Here is a 25161-nt window from a genome sequence, read left to right as displayed (position 1 = left end):
CCCGGTGTGCTGGTGCCGCAAGGCAGAGGATTAGCGTGTTGAGCCAAGGGGCCAGCCCAGTGAGTTTCTAGTTTTATCATGAGAATAGAAGGGAAGTTAACAATCCCACCCTTCTAACCTAGTTTTACCAAGAGAATTTGCCTATTGCATAGTTCCCAAGGTTTTTGGTTTTAACAAGAGCAGGCTAGACAAGATTATGATTCTGTCCTTCTGATGAGATTGTTAGCTGTTATTATTCTGCTCATCCAAATCGTGGTTCAAAAACTGCACTCCATTTTTCAGGTGTCCCTCTTTGGAGACCCCCTAGTGGCTGCTGTGGCAAGAGCTTTCTCATGTAAATAAATCTTGCTTTGCTCACTGCCTGTCCACATGGAAATTCCTTGTGAGACAGGCACCCCAGGCACCTTCCTTCATCGCCATTTTCCCCCATTAATTTGGTGTGGTGATTCATGGCAGAGTTGCCAGTCTCTGGTTTCAGATGTCATGGCTTGTCGCTAGATCAATGACAGTGCTTAAGTTCTCTGATTCCTCCTGGTGGTCCTCAAACCTTCCAGCACCTGTGTCCTTCAGCTCTGTCTCAACCTAACAGAGACCTGGGGCTCCCTTGCTCTCTTAAAAACCTACTGTAAATTTCGACAGATGCCCCTATGAAGTTGATTATGAGGAGGACTTAATAATAACTCGGATTTCTAAGGGTTGGGTGTCTACTTCTCACTGTTTCTACACACACACACACACACCCCACTCATGAACAAAATATTTCTCAGGTGCAAAATTAGGTAACGTTATCAGACTCAGTACCCTCCTTTGCACCAAGCAAACAGGTTTCTCCTGGTGTGCCTTTATTGGAGGGGCAGGGTTTTGTAGTGTAAAGTGCTGGGCTGCTTTCCCAGGCCTGCCTCTAAGGCTGCTGCATTCCTTCTGCAGAGCACATGTTTTGTTTCCCATGGCTGCTTTCACACACATAGGCTAATTTCTATCTTCCTGTCTAAAAATAGTATTAAGAGCATGAAAATTTTTTTTTTAATTTATTTGACAGATAGAGTTAGTGAGAAAGACAGAGAGAAAGGTCTTCCTTCTGTTGGTTCACCCCCGAAATGGCCGCTATGGCAGAAGCTACACCGATCCAAAGCTAGGAGCCTGGTGCTTCTTCCTGGTCTCCCATGTGGGTGCAGGGGCCCAAGCACCTGGACCATCCTCCATTGCCTTCCTGGGACACAGCAGAGAGCTGGACTGGAAGAGGAGCTACCTGGACTAGAACCCAACACCCATATGAGATGCCCGCAGATGGAGGATTAGCCAAGTGAGCCATGGCACCGGCCCCATGAAAACCTTGAATAGAAGAATACCCTTAGAAACAAAAGCTGAAGGAATTGTCTGAGTACATGAAAAAATTTAAACACATTAAGAAAAGACAGAAGAATGACTTTAGGCTTCTAAGATAAACAGTTTGAATGTCAGGTCACAGGAGTCAGAACTAAGGAGGAAGAAATACCTTACAGGAGATGCCTAGAAATTTGAAAAGAAAATCACCAATTAAGTAGAAACTACTAAAAGGAGAAACTGCATTAAAAATAGATTTCAAAATGAAACAGCAAGATTATTACAAATATGTATGTTACTGAAGGGAAGGCCATGGAAACTGTGGGTTCTTATCTTCAGGCAAGAAAGAATTCAGGTGTGAGACAGAGGGCAGAGTGCTAAGGCTTTGTTGGGGACAGGGCATCCATCAGGATGGAAGGGACAGAAAGAGCGCCCAGTCACTCAGACTGGGGAGAGTGAGGTTATGAAGTAGCACCTTGACAGTAGGGACTCCATTTTGGAGAACCTGAGACTCCATTCTGGGAAGGTGCCCCCCCACACCGTGAGACTCTGGTCTGAAACTATGATCTAAAACAGTTGAACAATAGCAGTCCACTACATCACACTTGGCAGAGCACAGAAACCCCCTACCATGATCACTCAAGCTTGAAAGTGAGTAGGCTACACCTGGGTTAATAATAAAAATGTAATTTGTCTATGTCCTACATATGATTAAACCAATACCTGGATTAATGTCAAGATTATAATTAAAATTGTTAAGATTGTAACTGGTATTGTCAAGATTATAACTGATACTAGTTTTGCATAGGTTTAAGTCAGCCTGACCCCAGTAACCATGTATTCCCCCCCCCGATCCTAGCAACCATGTATTCCCCTCCCGATTTTGCAGTTTTTGCCTTTATAAACCTTTATAAACCTTTATAAACCCTACTCTCCTCCCCACCACTTCTCTCATCCCCTCGAACCCCATTCCTGTCCTGACTTCCTTGACTTTTCCTAACTACATCTCATCATCTCAGACACTCCTATTCCCAGAGGCCTGGATTGGGTCATTGGTGGTAGTGCTTCTAAAGCTCCCCCTTTTCCCACTGGATATGCAATAATTGAGGGGGCATCCTGATGTCACCTCCTCCTCTTCCCTGCATAGGGCCATGGAGGCCAGGCCCCTACCTCAAGGCACTACCTCCCAACAGGCCGAGTTATTAGCCTTGGTTCAAGCCTTCACCTTAGCCAAAGGAAAGACAGTCAATTATATATACAGATTCCTGATATGCCTATCATATCATGCACTCCAATGCCAGATGTGGCAAGCCCGAGGGACCCCTATAATAAATGGCAAGCTGATTAAAGCTCTTCTTGATGCTGCCCAGTTGCCAACAAAAGCTGCTATTATTCACTGCAAAGGACACCAGAAAGGTAAACAATCCCTATCTGAAGCTAATAACAAGGCTGATCTGACAGCTAACACAGCAACCCTGAAGGAAGAAAAGAAATCTAAAATCTGTCCCTTTAATACTAGAAACTGCTTCACTTGTTTTCCTTTGGCTCCTTTTGTTATGCTTTCTCTGAACTGCTTTCTCTGAATAAAGAACCAAGAAAGTAACCTTAGTGTGACCCTCCCCTGTTCTCTCCCCAGCCAGGTTTCACTTGATTAATGCAGATGTAACAAGGGCTTGTACAACAGACTGCTTGTACCTGTTTTGTGCTACTAAGGAGTTATGGTTTATATTATCCCAAGATTTGGATTGCCTGCTTCCATCAGTCAGACAGTGGACCAGAGTTTACCTCTAAAATTACTCAAATAGTATCTGCCTCCCTTCATAGCTCATGGCATTTTCACATTCCCTATCGTCCCCCCTCCTCAGGCAAAGTAGAATGGATGAATGGAATTTTAGAACAGGCTCTAACTAAACTCTCCACCCAGGTTTACTTGGACTGGGTAAAACTCCTCCCTTTAGCTCTGTTAAGAATCAGATCTCTTCCCAAGAAGTCCTTAATGCTTAGCCCATTTGAAATTCCCTATGGAAGGCCTGTCCTTCTGTTACCAGAGAAATTGCAGGGTTCTTGTCTTCACGCAAGAAAGAATTCAGGCGTGAGACAGAGAGTAGTGGGAGGTAAAATAGCAAGGTTTTTTAGGAAGGGACATCTGTAGGGACGGATGGGCACCTCTCCTGACAGAGCCTGAGAGTCGGGGGAGGAGGAAGGAGGGAGGTTCCATGTTGAGTGGAGAGATTACACATGACCAGGCCAGGCGGGCAGCTCAGCAAAGATGCAGAGAGCTGAGCGCACAGTCCAGTTGAGGCTGGGGGTTTTTAAGGAGATGGGTCTTGCTTCCCCACCTCTGCTCCTCTTGGAACAAAGGGCTTTTTGGATGTAAATAGAAAAACTTCTCTTGAAGGTCTGAAACAAAGGACTTTATGGATGCAAATGTTAGCAGACAGGAGGAAGCTAGCAGGGTGTTTGAGATGCAGATACTAGGCTGCACCTGGGAGATTGTGGAAGCTTGTCAGGCAGAAGGGGTGGGAACCGCCACCTGGCAGGTTATCAGGTAGAAGGGGGCAGGGCAGGATGTGAACTCTGGGCTGCCCCTGAAACATTGTCATGATGACTTTGAGATGCAGCTGCATCTCATGCTGGACATAGATGTCTTCTCTTTAGGCCTGTTACACACACATAAGCTCATAACTGACTTCCTGCCTAACACTTCCACCCAGCTTCCCTCCTCTACAGAGCACTGAAGCTATTCCTCCTCCTCTGGCTTTCTCTCTTCTTACTGAAATGTGCTCTGACTTAGGGATGTATGCAGACACACACCTACCCAAACCACACTCTCTGCCTCCCGACTATATTCCTATCTTTCCACCTGGTGACTGGGTTTATCTAAAACAAAATGAGGCTGCTCTAAAAACAAAGTGGAGTGGGCCCTACCAGGTGATATTGACTACCCCCACCGCAGCCAAACTCAAAGGGCACCCTCCCTGGGTGCATTTTACTTCATTAAAACTAGTTACATCTCCCTCATAAGAGTCCACCCCCACAGGACCCATCTCGCTCAGGCCAACATACTAACACGATGCATTTACAAGGTAACTCTGCCTCATTTTGGCCGTTGTTTCCACCATGGGCCATGGCTCTAGTGTCTCCTTTTGCCCTCATAATCATCGTGCTCCTATTTCTGCCATGCATAATTAATCCATTCCAAAGGTTCTTGCAGGAACAAATAACTGCTCTATCTCAAGCCAACTCACAGGAGCAATGCAAGACTGCTCTTCTCCAATCAATCTGATCCCAAGTATAGGTCACTGCTCAAGTCCTGGCTCCATGGCTAAGCCCCCTCTCAGCAGGAAGTAGCCAGACAGAAATTGGCACCCCTCTCCTTATCTGTACTCAGAGTCAGGATTGATGGAACAATGACAGAAGCCTCAGGTATTCTCCCTCATTGCCCACAATAGGTAAACACTGGAATGTATTCCTTGTCCTCGAAACTCAACTGGATTTCATACCCTATTGCCTTCATACTCCACTCCTTACAGCCACCTGAAAGACCAGCTGCTCTCAACACCTGAAAGACCAGTTCCAGGAATTCCCCTCTGCCTGCTGGCCCCTACCCAAAATATAAAAAGGCCCAGCCCCTGGGGTTGGGGCCTTCTGTTCCGTGCTCCACTAGTGTGCATGTGGGCAGTTGATCACCCACCTCTACAGACTTATTTTCTCTGAATAAGTTCAGTCTGGCTGTAAATTTGTACACTGCCCCCTCTCTATTCTGCACCTCTTTCCCTAACATTTTGGTGCCCTGTGTGGGGAAGCAAAAATCGGCAACTCTTTTCCTAACAATTACCAATGCTCAATTTTGAGAAACTCATTTAGAAGTAATTTCCTTCTAATCTCAGCCAAAGTAATCTCACACAAAATTATCTGCTACAAATCTTCTGTAACATTCTTATATTACCTAAGTTATCTATTGTTTTGTACCTCCTTCTCCTTGCCAAACACCAGTTTTATTTCAGGTTAGACAAAGATCACTTGCTTCCTTTGTTATTCAAAACACATCTTGAGCACCAAAACACATTCTCATGTTTATAGATTCCTTAACATTTCTCTCCCCTATCTATTGGTTCCTTAATTTGCAATTTAAAGTGATCCTAAAAAGCCTCTAAAATAAGAACAAAGCATTTTAATAAAACATAAATTTCAAATTATTTTAAAGTAGTCAAATCCAAAAGTCCATTGATTTTACAACTTTTACAAGGCCAACAGTACAAAAGTTTGAAAACATTTCTTTTATGTTTACCAATTTATTATTAACAAGTACAGACTTTTTAAGAAACTAAAATATTGGACTAGCATGGTTATAATCTTGAGTCATGTTTTGCCAAAGAACAACTCGAGGAGTTAAATTTTACTTCAAACAGGAATTAATGAACATTGCATTATACCACTAACCTGTATCATTTTTTTCTTGTCCAAATTGAACATTTATGACTGAGTATCCAAAAAAAGTAAGTATGACTTTTGCTTGACCAGCAAACCCAGGGACAAAACCCTGACAATATTTCAATTTGTATTTATCAACAAAGTTAAAACAACCTATCAGATGCTTACTTAGGTCGCATGAATCAAAAGATATTTTTGGCCGGCGCCACAGCTCACTAGGCTAATCCTCCACTTGTGGAACCCGCACACCAGGTTCTAGTCCCAGTCAGAGTGCCGCATTGATTGCCTGTATTTTAACCAAGACAAACAAATTTTCACACAGTGACTCTTCCAAACAATATTTCCCTTGTGGAGGGACTGATCAGAGTCTTAGAATATCATCTCCCCAGGGCCGAGGCTGTGGTGCACTAGGCTAAAGCCTCTGCCTGAGGTGCCGACCTCCCATCTTAGAGCTGGTGTCCCATACGGGTGCCAGTTCTGTTCCTGGCTGCTCCTCTTCTGATGCAGCTCTCTGCTATGGCCTGAGAAAGCAGTAAAAAATGGCCCGAGTCCTTGGCCTCTGCACCCATATGGGAGACCTGGAAGAAGCTTCTGGCTTCAGATCAGCCCATCTCCGGCTGTTGCAACCATTTGAGAAGTGAACCAGTGGATGTAAGACCTTTCTCTTTGTCTCTCCCTCTCTCTGTAACTCTACCTCTCAAATAAATAAATAAAAATCTTAAAAAAAAAATCTACCACCAGTGGGTACTGGAACAAATGACCTAAGCCAGGTCCAAATGGCATGAAACCTAAATGTCAGAGAAAGAGGATTCCCAGTGAGTATCCTGTTTGATCTAGCCAGTCTTGGAGCCTCAACTGCCCAGCAAATACCATTTCTTTGTGTCAACAGATATTCAGAGGGAGCTGATGCCAAGGCAGGGAGAAAAGGGAGAGTCTCCCAGAAAGGATTCTTGGCCTCTGCTTGGGCTGTCTCTGAAATCCCTGCCCAGGGTCCGCTCATAACCAGCAGCCACAGGCTGAGAGCTGATGCAGGGAGACAGCCTCACACCCCTAGGAAGAGCTGTGCTAAGAGGACTGGCTTGTGGACTTGGTGACCTGCTTTCTAGCTGAGGGGAATTCTGTGATCCAGGAGGAGAAAGAAGGGACAGGGATCCCAAACTCACAGCTTCTCCCCCAATGCCGTGTATGAAGTCTGGATTCTCCCTGAGGACCCACGAACCCTAACCACACAATTTGGAAAAATACAGAGCTCTAGGGCTGAGCCAAAGTCACCACATTCAGGAATGAAACAAGATATCCAGGGTCCCATGCCAGCTGCCATCCTGCAAGCCAGAAGCACCTGGCCCCCACACACTCACCTCATTCCAGATTCTGAGCTGCCCAGGCATCCTTCTGAGGGCTCTTGTACTGACAGAAGTGCACAGAGAGGGAAGGGCTGAGCATCGTGGCACCTCCATGAGCATCAGACTGGAGAAGCTGTTTAGCAGCATACAGAAAGAGACCTCACTCCCATGAGTCTGATTGGACAGCTTGCTGAGCCAGTGAGCAGGCAGCACATCAGATGATGCAGCCAATCAGAGTCACACCTACCAGATTGCCCCGAGGGGTTGGGGGGAGGGGTGCAGTTCATCCAGGCTGTGGCTGGTGGGGGAAGTGAGGGTTGAGTCTTGGGCTCAGGTCTGGTGGTGCTCACGGGGGGCCTAGCTATCCTAAGAGCCAGGGCTGCTGTCACCTTCCTGCTGACCCAACCACACAAGATTGGAGACCCTCCCTCCACTGTCTGTGATCCTGCTGGGAGCTTAGGACCTGGAGCTTCCAATAACCTCCTTCACAAGGGATGCAAGTCACTCACAATTTACTGAATGTTGAGCTTTTCATCCTCTTCATGTTGTTGGCTTAATTTCCTTTTAGGTTTTCAATTTTTTTTATGATTAAAAAATATTTGCTGGCTCCACAGCTCACTAGGCCTGCAGCACTGGTACTCCGGGTTCTAGTCCCAGTTGGGGCACCGGTTCTGTCCTGGTTGCTCCTCTTCCTGTCCAGCTCTCTGCTGTGGCCCTCCTGGCAGTGGAGGATGGCCCAAGTGCTTGGGCCCTACACCCACATGGGAGACCAGGAGGAGGCACCTGGCTCCCCGCTTCAGATCAGCACAGCACACTGGCTATGGTGGCCGGCCATTTGGGGGGTGAACCAATGGAAGGAAGACCTTTCTCTCTGTCTCTCTCTCACTAAGTCTGCCTGTCAAAAAAAAAAAAGAAAGAAAGAAAGAAAATATCTAAAGGTATTCTATAGAGGTTTTCTAGTCTGTATTGTGTCCTTTAAAATGGCTTTCTATTTTTTCCTGCTGCTCCATGGGAAGCCAGTTGACATATATTGATCTTGTACTCACTCATATCACTTAATTCTCTTAGCTTAAATTTTGTTTTGCATTGCCTCTGTAGATTGTAGAGTGATCCACATATATTGAAAATTTTGTTGCTTAAAAATTGAATCTGGGGCTGGCACCATGGTGCAGTGGGTTAATCCTCCACCTGTGGTGCCGGCATTCCATGGGTGCCAATTCCAGTCCCGGCTGCTCCTCTTCCAGTCCAGCTCTCTGCTATGGCCTGGGAAAACAGTAGAAGATGGCCCAAGTGCTTGGGCCCCTGTACCCATGTGGGAGACCAGGAAGAAGCTCATGCTCCTGGTTTCAGATCAGCCCATCTCCAGCCATTGCAACCATTTGGGGAGTAAACCAATGGAAGGAAGAGTTTTCTCTCTGTCTCTTCCTCTCTCAGTCTGTAACTCTACCTCTCAAATAAATAAACCTTAAACATAAATTAATTAATCCTTTTACTTAATGCTTCCATTTTTTGTTTCACTTTCCTAACTACACTTCCAGTACAATGTTGGAGAACAAGAATTTAAGGAGTCAGCTTTGGGTAAACTCCCAGGAAAAGAGGTGTTTTTTTTTTTTTAAGATTTTATTTTATTTATTCCAAAGTCAGAGTTACACACACACACAGAGAAGTAGAGGCAGAGGGAGAGAGAAAGAGAGAGAGAGAGAGAGAGAGAGAGAGAGGTCTTCCATCTGCTGGTTCACTCCCTGGTTGTACTCAATGGCCAGAGCTATGTTGATCCAAAGCCAGGAGCCAGGAACTTCTGTGTCTCCTACATGAGGACAGAAGCTCAAGGGCTTGGGCCATCTTCCACTGCATTCCCAGGCAACAGCAGAGAGCTGAATCAGAAGTGGAGCAGCTGGGATTTCAACTGACACCCATATGGGATGCTGGTGCTGGCCCCAAGAGCTTTCAATGTCATGTTATTTATACTGGTTGCTATAGGTTCATCATAGACAATTTTAATTATAATAAAGAAATTCTGATATTTTACTTCTCTGCTTACAGGGTTTTTTTTTTTTTTTTAAAGGCCAGATGCTGAATTTAATCAAATGCTTCCTAGCATTTAATTTAAATAATCACGTGATTTTTCTCCTTGAATTTTTATGATTTATTTGGAAGGCATACTGACAGAGAATTTGATCCATTGGTTCATGTCCCAAATGATCACAACAACCAAGCTAGGCTAAGCTGAAGCCAAAAGTCAGGAACACCAACTAGGTCTCACACATGAGTGTCAGAGACTCAAGTATTTGGGTCATTTTCTGCTTTCCTAGGTACAACAGCAGGGAACTGGGCAAAATGTCAATCATTCAGGATTCAAACCACTCTGATATGGGACTCCAACATCGCAACTGGCATCACAACTGGCATCACTGTGCCACAAGGGCAGCCATTGATTTTGAGTGTTTTTCTTTTTTAGGAAATAGCTTGATTGACCAGATTTGTATATACTTGAAAGGCAGTTATGAACACACACACACACACACAGAAAGAGAGAGAGGATGAATCTATCAGTGATGGCTAGGTCTGGGACAGGTTGAAGCAGGAGTCTTGACCTCCATCTGGGTCTCCACAAGGGTGCAGAGGGCCAAAGCCTTAGGTCATCTTTCACTGCATTCTCAGGCCTATTAGCAGGGAACTAGATCAGAAGTGCAGAAGGGGCTGGCGCTGTGGCATAGCAGGTAAAACCACTGCCTGCAGTGCCAGCTTCCCAAATGGATTCCAGTTTGAGTTCCAGCTGCTCCATTACTGATCCAGCTCTCTGCTGAAGTCTGGGAAAGCAGTAGAAAGTGATCCAAGTCCTTGGGCCCCTGCACCCATGTGGGAGACCCAGAGAAAGCTCCTGGCTCCTGAATTAGCTCAGACCCAACCATTGCGGCCGTCTGGGGAGTGAACTAATGGATGGAAGACCTCTTTCTCTCTCTCTCTGACTCTGTCTCTCTGTAGCTCTGCCTTTCAAATAAATAAATACATCTTAAAAAATAAAGAAATACAGCAGTTAGTACACGAAGCCGTGCCCATGTAAGATGTCATCCTTGCAGGCAGTGGCCCCAAGAGATATTTTTAATAACTGTAATGCTTGATATCTTAAGACTATTTCAATAGGTAAACACACACATAAATGGCATGCATCCCAGGGTTCATCCTTACCGTTTGGGTAGGGGCTAAACACCAAGGACTCCTCAGCTCCTCAACTCAGAACCACTCTCAGTGGGCTTATACATTACACTAAAGAATAAACTTGCTTTAAGTGTTCCACAAATAAAAATCAACAAAATGTGGCAATTGAACTCTCTAGGGAGCAACAGTGATGATGCAGTAAAACTGCCATTCAGTGAAGTATTGGCGCCTGTCTGTGGGGTCTTGTACCTACTCATGTGGGTTAAGGGAGCACAGGGAGGCTGAGGAGACTTCAGCTGACAAAACCTGTCCTTTGGAGGTTCAGAAAAGGGAGCAGCAGCATCTTTCTGTAACTTGGGGTCCCAGCAGGGAAATCTTGTGATGTTTCCTCCCAGTAGCCCAGGGGCTGCTTCTCTCCTCCAGAGTCAGGCCCCAGACTCCAGGTCTCTACAACATTTAAATGTTCTTTTGCACCCCCAGCCAGTGCTGAAGTCTTCTATGACCCCTTGCTAGCTGACAGCAGCTGTCATTTCAGCATCCCTTGTGACCTGGAGGATGGATGGGCTCTTGTGGCAACAGTGTCCTGTTCAAAACTGAATCTCAGAGGAAACAGGTTTGGAGGAGTGGTATCTCGGTTTCAGAATATGAGGAACACTGTCAACATGTTAAGGTACTGTAGTGTCTGACACATATAACACCCCTTGACAAATACTTGCTATCCAAGGAGAACTCTCGAAACTTCTGGGGGGTGGGAGAATGCTGTTGTGGCATAGTGGGTTAAGCCACTTCCTGTGATGCCAGCATTCCCATGTGGGTGCCAATTTGAGTCTTGGATGCTCCATTCTGATTCAGCTCCATGCTAGTGTGGCGTGTGGGAGATCTGGATGAAGCTCCTTGTTCGGGCTTCAGTTTGGCCCAATCCTGGATTTTGCAGGGATTTGTGGAGTGAACCAGTGCAAGGAAGGTCTCTCTCTGTCTCATCTCTCTCTCTCTCTCTCTCTCTCTCTCTCTCTCTCTCTGTAACTCTGTGTTTCAAATAAGTAAATTTTTAAAAAGGACATTAAAAAAAACTGCCAAATATTCTACATGCTGGGCACAGGCCCAGCTCCCAATGTCTTGGTTCCCCTTCATTGTAGCATTGTTATCACACCATTGCATTTGTTAGCTAGATGATTTCACAGACACAATCAGGAAGATACAGATTTCATTTAAAAAAATATTTATTTATGTATTTATTTGAAAGGCAGAATGGCTGGCATTGTGGAGTAATGGGGAAAGCCACTGCCTGTGATGCTGGCATGCCATATGTTTATGTTCTGGCTGCTCCATTCCAATCCAGCTCCCTGCTAATGGTCTGGAAAAAGCAACAGAGGATGGCACAAGTGTTTGAGCCCCAACCACTCACATGGAGACTAGAAGAATCTCCAAACTCATGGCTTTAGCCTGAACCAGCACCAGCCATTGTAGCCATCTGGAGGGAGGGAACAAGCAGATGGAAGATTTCTCCCTCTGTATCTCTCCCTCTCTCTGTGGAACTCTGACTTTCAAAAGAAACAAATAAATATTTTAAAAATTAAAAAGGGTGAGTGATACAGAAGGAGAGAGACAGAGAGATATAGTTGAGAGAGAGAGAGAGAGAGAGAGATCTTCAATCTACTAATCTACTATTCAAATGGCCACAGTATCTGAGGCTGAGCTAGGACAAATCCAGGAGCCTGCAACTCCATTCAGGTCTCCCATGTGAGTGTAGGGGCCAAAGTACTTAGGTGATGACTCCAGTGCTTTCCCACATGTATTAACAGGGAGTTGGATTGGAAGAAGAGAAATAAGGACTCAAATGAATGCTCATACAAGATGCTGGTATTGCAGGTTGTGGCTGAACATTTGCACCACAGTGCTGAACATGGTTTTCACAGATTTCTGTTGGTCACTGTGGATGTCACGTAGAAAGCATATTTTCTTGGAAGCAAGCAGTTAGACGGTTGCTCCAAAGACACCATGCTAATCTGTCATACAGATCTACATGTACTAGAAATCTCACATTGAGTATGCACACTGTCACCAAATGTCAGACAATAGTAACATTTACTATGACAGTTTAGAGTGTGAACCAAACTTTGAAAAGTTGGTGGATGTTGGTGAAGCATGAAGACCTGCATAGTAGACATTCCTGTAATTTCAGTAGTTGTCTAAGAAAGATACTTGCTTACAACAGCTTGAATTAGAGCATCTCCCTGAGTCTTATCCTTCTGTTGAAAGGATTCTGGGATGCAGCATTGACATCATTGCTGAGGGTTTGCAATATGCTTAGTGTCTTGATCTATAAATATGTGCATCTCCGCTGAATGGTGTGTGACTTGTCTGTGGGCTTTTTGTTGGGTCAGTCCATGTTGGGCTGTTTTGTTGCACTGGAGCTTACCCATGTCATGCAAAAGCTGGAAGTGATAAGTGATATCACATGGAGGCTGCTAAAGTAGCATGTGTGGCACTTTTCCTGCATCAAGTCAAAAGCCTATGCCCTCATTTACACCATGAGGAGAGTTAGAGACAGTGGGAGGATGTTAATAGGTGAGAAAACAAGAGCCCTGGGAACAGACCATCCAGAGAGGGGAGCACAAGAAGGAGACTAATATGTGAAAGAGCCTGAGACACTGGAACATTTGGAAGAAAAGACAAGCAAAGAAACAACCTGAGATGTGTTAAATATCCTCCAAGAACAAATCTGACTGAAACCTACATTTGTTCTCCGGAAAATAGACTTTTCTTCACCTTCCACTGCAGTTTAGCTCACAGGTTCCAGTGCAAATCTACAATAGGAAATAATCATCGAGAACATGAACATAAAACTCACTTGCTGGGACTGGCATTGTGGTACAGCACATTAAACTATCACTTATGATGCCTGCATCCCCTATCAGAGTGCCAACTTGAATTCTAGCTGTGTTCTTTCTGATCCAATCTCCTAACCTGTGCCTAGGAATTCGCAGATAATGGCCTGATTACTTGACTCCTTGCCACCCACATGAAATACTCAGATGGGGTTCTTGACTTCTGGCTTCAGTCTGGCCCAGGTTCAACTGTTGAAGCCATTTAGGAGAGGGAACCAGTGAATGGAAATCTCTCTCTTTATCCCTCCCCTGTGTATGTGTATCTCCCTTCTCACTCTGCCTTTCAGCAAAATAAATGAATCTCTAAAATATCTCCCTTCAGGATCAAGCATCTGGGGGATATTACACTTTAGGAAGAAGTGGATTGATTTGTTCAGAGTACTCAAAGCAGTTTCTTTTTTTTTTTCTTTTTTGACAGGCAGAGTGGACAGTGAGAGAAAGAGACAGAGAGAAAGGTCTTCCTTTGCCATTGGTTCACCCTCCAATGGCTGCTGTGGCTGGTGCACCACGCCTACTCAAAGGCAGGAGCCAGGTGCTTATGCTGGTCTCCCATGGGGTGCAGGGCCCAAGCACTTGGGCCATCCTCCACTGTACTCCCTGGCCACAGCAGAGAGCTGGCCTGGAAGAGGGGCAACCAGGACAGTATCCGGTGCCCTGAACAGGACTAGAACCCAGTGTGCCGGCACTGCAAGGTGGAGGATTAGCCTATTGAGCTGCGGTGCCGACCCTCAAAGCAGTTTCTTTATATCCCCATTCTTTGTACATACTTATGTTTTTATAGTACTTATTATAGCATCAGTGTGAATTTTCATTCATTTTCTCAAATCTAGTGTGTGACCTATTAAAAAGCAGCCTTCCTGATTGTGTGTCTTTTTGCTGCTCCATCCCAAATACTTAGAATAGTGTCTAGTGACTGACATGTGAAGATCATTTGTTGAATGAACAAACTGAACTATTTTCTAAATGTTAATGAAGGAGCTTATGTGCAATCATTCCATTTATAAAATAAAGCTCAGCCGACTATGAAATGTTTATATTGTATAGAAAATATATATGAATTTGCAATCTGCCTTTGAACTCAGTCATAAGCATCAGCATCCTGGTCTCCTTAATTTGTTGTGGGCAGTAAGAAGACTTCTGCCTGCTCTGTTTAAAGATCCCCATGGTTCTCAGTGTTCAGAGAGCTTTTCTGCTGGTGACCTTCCATGTCCACCTGGTTTCTCTTTGTACCAAGCCTGGACTTGAGGATTGTGATTGTGGCTATGGATCCCAGGTCAAAACTCAAAATGTACCCACTGAAATATTCTCTGATTTCCTTTTTGATTTCCTCTTCAAGCCAATGACTGTTTGACACTGTGTGGATTGACATCCACATATGTGTGACTTTTCCCATTTTTCTGGAATTGATTTCTGTTTTTATTCTATTAGAGTTATGAAAGACAATGATATGACTCCAATTTTCTAAATGTTGTTGATGCATATTTTCTGAATTAACAGATGATCCCACCTGGAGACTTTAGACAGCTGTTGAGAAGAACACATGTTCTGCCTCTGCCAGGTAGAATGCTCTCTGTGTAACTGTTAGGAAAAGTTGATTTATAATATTGTTCAAATCTACCATTCTTTACTGATTTCCCACCTAGGTATTCTATTCTGTGTTGAAAGTGGAGTATTGATATGTTCTGCTTGTTCCCTTGCTGTTTATCTCTTCAGAGCTGTCAACATTTGCTTATATATTCTGATGATCTGAGGTTGGGTATGCATGTTGTTCAACCTAGAAAAGTACACAGAGGAACACGCAAGAATATCAAGAATAATATGGAAACAAAATGAGGAATTCAAAAAACACATAGAACAATGAAGAAGAATCAATCGATTTTCAAGATGTAGAAAATGGTGAATAAAAAGAAAAAAATCAAATAGAAAACTTTTACTCCAAGGAACACAACAGAAGAAATATTTTGTTATGCAGAAATGGGGTTGGACTTGTATGATCCTCCAGCTTTGATGCATTTCCCTGGCACAAATCCATGTCTTCTACTGAGAGCATCATTCCAGGACTTCTTCAGGGAGGGATCCATCCCACCTGTCAGTGCAAGTGGTAAGTGAGGATAGAACTAGCTCCTGCTGCAGGGGCAAGGGTCATGCTTGTTCTTCCTGCTGTGGCATTGTTGGTGCATGAGGAGTTGGGGCTCAGGGGTGCACATTTTAGGAGGGAATGTATAGGGCCCAGGATTTAGCCCTGGCTATGGACATCTCTGTGTTCAGCTCAAGGCACACCTGCTTCCACCTAAGTGTAAGATGCCCAGTGGTGACCACATTATGTTTCCCTCAAACACAGCCAGGAGGGAGGGAACCCAGGCCACACCCACACAGAACATGGCTTCTGCACTCTGTCATCAGTGTCTTTAGTGAGAGAGGATTGCATCTGATTCTTATTTCAAAAAAAAAATGACATAGCAACTCAGCAAAATGGAATCAGGGATGTTACTATTTTGAAAATGGGCAAATATAAGCGATTATACAAAATTAATAAGTATTAACTGCACTTCTGAGAAAGCATAACATTAACTTTTATGAGATGTGTATTTGGCCACTTTTCAAATCAACTTTTTTTTTTAAAAGAGCTGTGTTGTTTATTTGAAAGGCAGAGTTAGAGAAAGAGAGGTAGACAGAAAGAGATCTTCATCTGCTGGTTCACTCCCCAAATGCCCAGAGTGGGCCGAGCTAGGCCAATCTGAATCCAGGAGCCAGGAGTTTCTTCCAGGTCCCCCATGTGGGTGAAGGGGCCCAAGTATTTGGGCCATCTTCCTCTGCTTTCCCAGGCACATTAGCAGAGAGTTGGATGCGAAGTGGAGCACCCAGGACTTGAACCGGCACCCTTGTGGGATGCTGACATTGCAGGCCAGGGCTTTAACCTGTTGTGCCACAGCTCTAGCCCCCATTTGACCACTTTTAAAATGTACTGTTAGTGTGGTCCTGACAAAAAAAATATAGCTGATGAATTTTATCATCTTAAGTATTTCTGAGTGTATGGTTGAGTAGTATTGAGTATATGCACATTGCTGTGGGACCAATATTCAGAACTGTTTTTCCTTATGAGACTGAAACTCTCTACCCATTGAATGAAAGTTTTTTTATCATTTCACCACCTCCAGATCCCAGCAATTGCCATTCTACTTGCCATTGCCCAGACTATGGAGTCTTTAGGAGGTATGGTGATATTTCAGGGTCACATAACTGAGAGGGTAGAGGGAACCCTCCTGGATCTCAGTTTGTCTCTGCAAAGCTGGGTTCGGATTATACCTGGAAACTCCCTGGGGTTTTCAGATTGGGCAATGTGGCATATATGTGTGTGACTATGGACATGGCATGAGGCAGATGGAGGATGAGACTTTGGAGAGGTCTTTTCTGCTGAGGAATCCCATGAAAGAGGATCCCAAGAAATGAAATCAATTTCTTGAGGAAAGTCTACAATAGGACCTGGAACTCAGGGTGTCTAAGCTTTCTTCGCTGAAGCCCCACTAGAGAAAGCCATCTGTTCTGCTGCTTTGTCCTGACTTTCCAGGGGCCCAGACTCAAGATTTCCTGGATGTGAATACTTTATAACTGAGATATTGACTCAGCTCTTGCTATTGACACCTCGGGCATTTGGGCAGGAAGCATCCCATGGTGACATGGGTTGTCCCGAAGAAGGAAACTCTAGGCAAGGTCACCACTCTGATCCCATTTGGGCATTGCAACACTACTTCCCCTTTTGTGGGTATTTTTTGGGAGCCTCATGTAGGGTGTCCTGTCCCATCTAAGGAACAATTTATTGGAAGAATTAAAATCTGGGTCAGCCTGTTAGGTCTGCAATCTAGGTCATGACGGCAGAATGGGAAGAGGAATGTTGTGCTGGCACTCATGTTTTATGTGAATCCTAAGCTAGAGAAATGTTCACACAGAAATCTCTGCTCCACCTTGCTAACAGAAAGTTACCTGGAACAGAAAGAGTATTAATAGCCAGATGGGGTTAGGATACCTCCAGACCTGGCTTTAGAACCACTGCAGGAGGTTGAAAATGTATTTAACGGAGTCATACACTTCTCCCTGGGTGATGGGCAATTTCACCACACTGACAATGAAGCCCAATGCTGATTCACCTTGAGTGCAAATGCAGAGGGATCTTCATAACCATGGCCAGTAATGGCCAATAAGACCTCCTGCTCCTGTTCTTTAAAAACAAACAAACAAAAAACCCAGGTGCATAATTTGATGAAGATAGAAAGATTTTCAGCTACATGTCCAGTGTCGGTGGTAATGTAAAATGATGCAACCACCACAGAAAACAGTTTGTTCTTCATTACATTGAAAATAAAATTTTTATATGATCTGATAATCTCAGTTCTGATTATATATCTAAAGTTATTTAAAGTTCAATATAAATAAGGTATTAGCACTATTTGCCACAGCATAATTCACTGTAGCCAAGACTTCTAGTGTGGCCTGCACTCAACAGTGGAAAGTTATGCAGGCACAGAAGAAAAGAAAATTCTATGCCATGGATGAACAGTGAGGTTATTTTCCTAAGTGAAATTAGCCACAACTATCAGTCCCCCAAGGACAAGGATTCCAACATATGAAGTATTTAAAGTAGTCAGAGAGGCCAGTGCTGTAGTGCAGTAGTTTAAAGCCCCACCTGCAGTGTCGGCAATCCATATGGGTGCTTATTCAATTCCTGGCTATTCCACTTCTGACCCAGCTCTCTGTTATGGCCTGGGGAAGCAGTAGAAGATGGCCCAAGTCCTTGGTCCCCTGCACCTGTGTGGGAGATCTGGAAGAAGCTTCCAGAGCTCCTGGCTCCTGGCTTCAGATTGGCTCAGCTCTAGCTGTTGTGGTCATTTGGGGAGTGAACCAGTGGATGGAAGATCGCTCTCTGGCTCCACCTCTCTCTGTAACTCTTTCAATTAAATAAAATAAATCTTTTTTTAAAAATAGAATATGAGAAGCATAAAGTAGAAGGGTAGTTATGGATGGTGGGGGGGTATGCTATTCAGTAGAAATGGAATTTTTAGATGAAAAAATCCTAGAGATCTGGTGTGTGTGTGTAGACACATGGACATGTCACTTACCTTAGAGTGACATCTGTGCTTGTGAGATACAGTACTCAAGCCCTCTTCTACCTGACCTTGTATAAGAAAAGGGCTCCCCCTCTTGGTCTTTGGTCACTCTTCAGGTGCTTGTGAGTAGGATTGGTGGCAAGCTATTCCAAAATATGTGGAGATTCATGATTAGAGTCATCTAGGAATACTGGGAAAGACTGCAATGCAATATCTCCTCTCTCCCCAGCTTGGTCTCCTTAGTTTCTACACTGTATTTTGGTGAGAATACAAGAAGATACACCAATCTCTGATGAGTTTATGACAATACAATTGAAATAGAATCCTATGAATGGATCTTCCTTTACAGAAAAGTCTCATCTTGGCCTGAGACTTCTAAATGCATCCAACAATATTAGTTCCAGTTTTATTTATTTTATTTTATTTGTTTAAAGATTTATTGACTTATTTGAAAATCAGAGTTACATAGAGAGGCAGAGAGAGAGACAGAGAGACAGAGAGAGAGGTCTTCCTCTGATGGTTTCCTCCCCTATTGGCTGCGACAGCCAGAACTGAACCAATCTGAAGCCAGGAGCTAGGAGCTTCTTTCAGTTCTCCTACATGGGTGCAGGGGCTCAAGGACTTGGGCCATCTTCCACTGCCTTCCCATGCCACAGCAGAAAGCTGGACTGGAAGAGGAGCAACCAGGACAGAATCCAGCACCCCAACCAGGACTAGAACCTGGGGTGCCAGCGCCACAGGTGGAAGATTAACCAAATGAGCTGTGGTGCTGGCCTCCCAGGCAGGTTTGTAAAGATGGCCAAATGTGACTGTGGAGAATAAGATTTCTGCCAAAGCAAAGACATTTTCTTCCTAGTACACAGTGTGTGGCTGCTAAACATGTTCGAGAGAATCCTTGGAGTTAGATGAACACATGCATGAGCTGTACAATATGTGGTTGTAATCCTTTTTTTTATTATTTTTTTTTCTCACAGACATAGTGAAAGAGAGAGACAGGGAGAAAGGTCTTCCTTCCATTGGTTCACACCCAAATAGCTGTTGTGGCTAGTGCTGCAAAGATCCTAAGCCAGGAGCCAGGTGCATCCTTCTGGTCTCCCATGGGTGCAGGGCCCAAGTACTTGGGCCATCCTCCACTACACTCACAGAACACAGCAGAAAGCTGGACTACAGGAGGAGCAACCAGGACAGAATCTGGCCACAGACATGGACTAGAACCCATGGTGCCAGCGCTACAGGTGCCTCCTCTGGCAGTTAACCGAAGGGTTGGCACCAGCTGCGCCTCAGCAGCCAGCCTCCCTCCCTCCCTCGCTCCCTGCCTCCCTCTGCTTGGGCACTGCAAGCCACACAGCCACTTGTGTCCCCTGTGTCCCTCCCTGGAGGCCGCAGCGCGTTTTGGGTTTTGGCGCGGACGGGCCCCTCTCGGCTTCCGTAGTCCATTTGCCCCCGGAGCCTGCCAGACCCCTGGCTCTAGGAGGCTGCCCAGGGGCGCTGCCAACAGCCCCCAGGTGCTGGCTAGCCGCAGCAGCCGGCCACGGGGGAGCACAAACACCTGCGGGTGTCCCCAGGCCGCACACACGGACTGCCCCGCGCTTCCCGGCGTTGCAAATAGGTCCCCCAGGAAGCCCCACCGGCCCTAGGGGCTTGTCGGGCGGGGCCGACGCACGGTGGGTGAGTGGGGAGGGCTGCTGCTGGCACACACCCACTCCTGAAGCCCACTGGGGCGGTCCAAGGGCGAGGAGCTCGGAGCTCGGTCAGGGCTGTCCCAGCAGAACTTTTTGAGGGTGGACGGACACGCCCGCGGGCAATCAGGTGTTGCGGGCAGGCCCCGGGGGCAGGCCCTGCTGAGTCCCCGAGCGCCACCTGGGTTCCTGCCACCAGCCTTGGGCCGGGATGAGGTGCCACCTTGTGCGTAGAAGCCCTGCACACAGGCAAGAAGCCCCCCAGGCCCGCGGCGCACCCGACCCTGGAGCCCCCTGGCCGGATGCAGCCACAGGGAACGGGGGTTCTGAGTTGGCAGGCCCCATTCCCGAAGCATCCACGGGCACTTCCCGAACTGCTGACACCTGCTGCGCCTCAGCAGCCAGCCAACCTCCCTCCCTCTGGCCGGGCACTGCAAGCCACACAGCCACTTGTGTCCCCTGTGTCCCTCCCTGGAGGCCGCAGCGCGTTTTGGGTTTTGGCGCGGACGGGCCCCTCTCGGCTTCCGTAGTCCATTTGCCCCCGGAGCCTGCCAGACCCCTGGCTATAGGAGGCTGCCCAGGGGCGCTGCCAACAGCCCCCAGGTGCTGGCTAGCCGCAGCAGCCGGCCACGGGGGAGCACACACGGACTGCCCCGCGCTTCCCGGCGTTGCAAATAGGTCCCCCGGGAAGCCCCGCCGATCCTAGGGGCTTGTCGGGCGGGGCCGACGCACGGTGGGTGAGTGGGGAGGGCTGCTGCTGGCACACACCCACTCCTGAAGCCCACTGGGGCGGTCCAAGGGCGAGGAGCTCGGAGCTCGGTCAGGGCTGTCCCAGCAGAACTTTTTGAGGGTGGACGGACACGCCCGCGGGCAATCAGGTGTTGCGGGCAGGCCCCGGGGGCAGGCCCTGCTGAGTCCCCGAGCGCCACCTGGGTTCCTGCCACCACCCTTGGGCCGGGATGAGGTGCCACCTTGTGCGTAGAAGCCCTGCACACAGGCAAGAAGCCCCCCAGGCCCGCGGCGCACCCGACCCTGGAGCCCCCTGGCCGGCTGCAGCCACAGGGAATGGGGGTTCTGAGTTGGCAGGCCCCATTCCCGAAGCATCCACGGGCACTTCCCGAAGGGCTGACACCTGCTGCGCCTCAGCAGCCAGCCAACCTCCCTCCCTCTGGCCGGGCACTGCAAGCCACACAGCCACTTGTGTCCCCTGTGTCCCTCCCTGGAGGCCACAGCGCATTTTGGGTTTTGGCGCGGACGGGCCCCTCTCGGCTTCCGTAGTCCATTTGCCCCCGGAGCCTGCCAGACCCCTGGCTCTAGGAGGCTGCCCAGGGGCGCTGCCAACAGCCCCCAGGTGCTGGCTAGCCGCCTCGGCCGGCCATGGGGGGAGCACACACACCTGCGGGTGTCCCCGGGCCGCACACACGAACTGCCCCGCGCTTCCCGGCGTTGCAAATAGGCCCCCCGGGAAGCCCCACCCGCCCTAGGGGCTTGTCGGGTGGGGCCGACGATGGTGGGTGAGTGGGGAGGGCTGCTGCTGGCACGCACCCACTCCTGAAGCCCACTGGGGCGGTCCAAGGGCGAGGAGCTCGGAGCTCGGTCAGGGCTGTCCCAGCAGAACTTTTTGAGGGTGGACGGACACGCCCGCGGGCACTCAGGTGTTGCGGGCAGGCCCCGGGGGCAGGCCCTGCTGAGTCCCCGAGCGCCACCTGGGTTCCTGCCACCACCCTTGGGCCGGGATGAGGTGCCACCTTGTGCGTAGAAGCCCTGCACACAGGCAAGAAGCCCCCCAGGCCCGCGGCGCACCCGACCCTGGAGCCCCCTGGCCGGCTGCAGCCACAGGGAACGGGGGTTCTGAGTTGGCAGGCCCCATTCCCGAAGCATCCACGGGCACTTCCCGAAGGGCTGACACCTGCTGCGCCTCAGCAGCCAGCCAACCTCCCTCCCTCTGGCCGGGCACTGCAAGCCACACAGCCACTTGTGTCCCCTGTGTCCCTCCCTGGAGGTCGCAGCGCGTTTTGGGTTTTGGCGCGGACGGGCCCCTCTCAGCTTCCGTAGTCCATTTGCCCCCGGAGCCTGCCAGACCCCTGGCTCTAGGAGGCTGCCCAGGGGCGCTGCCAACAGCCCCCAGGTGCTGGCTAGCCGCCTCGGCCGGCCATGGGGGGAGCACACACACCTGCGGGTGTCCCCGGGCCGCACACACGGACTGCCCCGCGCTTCCCGGCGTTGCAAATAGGTCCCCCGGGAAGCCCCGCCGGCCCTAGGGGCTTGTCGGGCGGGGCCGACCCACGGTGGGTGAGTGGGGAGGGCTGCTGCTGGCACACACCCACTCCTGAAGCCCACTGGGGCGGTCCAAGGGCGAGGAGCTCGGAGCTCGGTCAGGGCTGTCCCAGCAGAACTTTTTGAGGGTGGACGGACACGCCCGCGGGCAATCAGGTGTTGCGGGCAGGCCCCGGGGGCAGGCCCTGCTGAGTCCCCGAGCGCCACCTGGGTTCCTGCCACCAGCCTTGGGCCGGGATGAGGTGCCACCTTGTGCGTAGAAGCCCTGCACACAGGCAAGAAGCCCCCCAGGCCCGCGGCGCACGCGACCCTGGAGCCCCCTGGCCGGATGCAGCCACAGGGAACGGGGGTTCTGAGTTGGCAGGCCCCATTCCCGAAGCATCCACGGACACTTCCCGAAGGGCTGACACCTGCTGCGCCTCAGCAGCCAGCCAACCTCCCTCCCTCTGGCCGGGCACTGCAAGCCACACAGCCACTTGTGTCCCCTGTGTCCTGCTCGGCGCCGTCCTCGTCCAGCAAGAGACAGAGACCGAACACTTTGCACGGGGTTCCTTTATTGCTCGGCAAGCAGGAGATCCAGCTTCGATCTCTTCTGGGCAGGAACTTCCCTTACACCCGCGTAGCAAGGGTTTATATGCCCAATACACGTCACAAATCAGGTGATAGGCTAGAAGCGCGGGGATAGGACAATCTCGTGGCAAGGCGGGAAGGAGCGAGCTAGAGCGGGAAATCTAAGGCGGGAAGGAGCGAGCAAGAGCGGGAACTCCCTGAGATGAGGAAGAACCCGGAAGCAGGGAGTCGGCGCCATCTTAGGGGCACGGTTCCTCCGGTCTGGTTCCCTACATCTCCCTCCTTTTGTTTTTGCACAAATCACATCCCCGACGGCCCTGGCTCATGAGGGCCGGGAGAATATTTACTAGGCAGAGAGTAGAGGTGCATACCCAGCGTGCTTGTGATCCGTTAGTTACGGAACTTCAAGGGCCTGGCCACAACCCCTGATGTCTCCGTTAGGGATCAGTTTTTATTCCCTTTTGCTGGGGCAGGCTGGGAATTGAACCTGCATGCATATGCATATGCTCTCCCAGGACCCCCGGAACCCCCGGGTGGACTCCTGCTGCAGTACCTTTGGTCTCGCATACCCAGTTTTCGCTCCCCGTCAGGGATGGGTGATACAGCCCAATGAATGAGAGGGGGAACAAGACAACTCGAGGAAGGTGTGTGCCTGATGGAGGCATTGTCCATATGTGAGGCGTGAGTAGGGATGGGGGGACGAGGGTTTTAATCGCTGGTATGGACCCGGTCATAAGTCATGCGAGCCAGCATGGCATATGCATCCGGATCACGGTGATGGAGAGCAGCATACGCTGCCGCGCGGAACTGATGTCTGACGCTCTCCAACTTGTTGTTGATGAAGGAGCTCACCCAGCGAAGTACACAGGGACGTCTCGTTGTTTTGTTGCAATTTGTCGTCCTGTGAGAGCGTGGTAATCTCGGTTATCTCGGGGGAGATGTCGTCCGTAGGTGATAGAGGTGTATCTTGTGGCGGCGGGGCTGTTTTTCTGACCAATCTTTCCGGTATCCAGAGAGGTTCTCTTCCAGATTCCTGTGGGAAGACACAGACCGCGCCTCGGTTCCAGCATAATACCGGATCCGGGCCGTACCACTTTCCCGTGAGGACATCTTTCCAACGGACATAGCCTCGTGAAGATGGCTCCTTTAACATGTGTCTCTCAGCGGGGGACATAGAATGATCTGTCAAATTCAAAAAGTTTATAGTAAACAGTGCAAGGGAGAGGCGCATTCGAGGGGTTTTGCCCGTGGCAATTCCCTCCTTTTGTTTTAAGAGAAAAGCCTTGAGGGTTCGATGAGCCCTTTCAATTATGGCCTGTCCCTGAGGGTTATAAGGGATTCCAGTTTTATGTTGTACCTGCATACGGGTGCAGAAATCTTGGAATGATTTACTTGTGTATGCAGGACCATTATCTGTTTTTAAAGTTTTTGGTTTGCCCCAGGCTGCCCATGCAGCAAGGCAGTGATTAATGACATGGGTGGTACGCTCACCCGTCTCCAGAGAAGCAAAAATTACTTGGGAACAGGTGTCAACTGACACATGAACATACTTTAAGGTCCCAAACTCGGATATGTGGGTGACATCCATCTGCCAGATATGTCCTGGTAGTAATCCTCGGGGATTAACCCCCACCGAAGGCACAGGGGTTAAAGTAGGGCATGCGGCACAATGGCGAACAATATCGCGAGCGGCAGCACGAGAAAGACCGAATTTGGCGGCAAGGGTTTTTGCGTTTACATGGAACTCTGAATGAAACTGGATAGCCTGCTCTTCTGGGAAAGAAAATTGGAGTATCCAAATGGGGCGTGTGGCTTGATCAGCTATAGCATTGCCTGTGGTCATGGGTCCAGGTAAGGAAGAATGAGCTCTAATATGAGTAATAAAGAAAGGAGCAGACCGATTCCAAATAGATTTTTGCAGGGTGAGGAAAACTGTCGCTACGGAGGATGAAGAATTGACTAGTCCTGCGGCCTCAAGGATAGACACAGAATTAACCACATAGCGTGAATCAGACACAATATTGACAGGTCCGGGGAAATCAGAGAAGACTTGGTTAACTATAAGAAGTTCAGTTACCTGGGGGGAGTTAGTAGCGAATTGGAATGTTTTTGGCACAGATCCTGAAACAACATATGCACCGACTCCTGTTTTAGAACCGTCGGTATACACTACTGGGGCTCCCTGTAAGGGCTTTTGGGATGTGGACTTTGGAAAAATAACTGGGTGAGACTGAACAAAGGTTAGCAAAGGATCAGAGGGTGTTCTGTTTGTAATAGTTGCGGAAGTGGAGCAGACTAAAACCGCCCAAGCATCAGTACAAGCGATTAGCACACGTACCTGTTCCATGGAATAGGGGACAACAATGGTGGATGGTTCGCGTCCAAA

The sequence above is a fragment of the Lepus europaeus genome, unplaced genomic scaffold (assembly GCF_033115175.1).
Source record: "Lepus europaeus isolate LE1 unplaced genomic scaffold, mLepTim1.pri SCAFFOLD_44, whole genome shotgun sequence".
NCBI classification, from domain to species: Eukaryota; Metazoa; Chordata; class Mammalia; order Lagomorpha; family Leporidae; genus Lepus; species Lepus europaeus.
The sequence above is the reverse complement of the archived record's forward strand: the minus strand, read 5'-3'. Positions refer to the sequence as shown.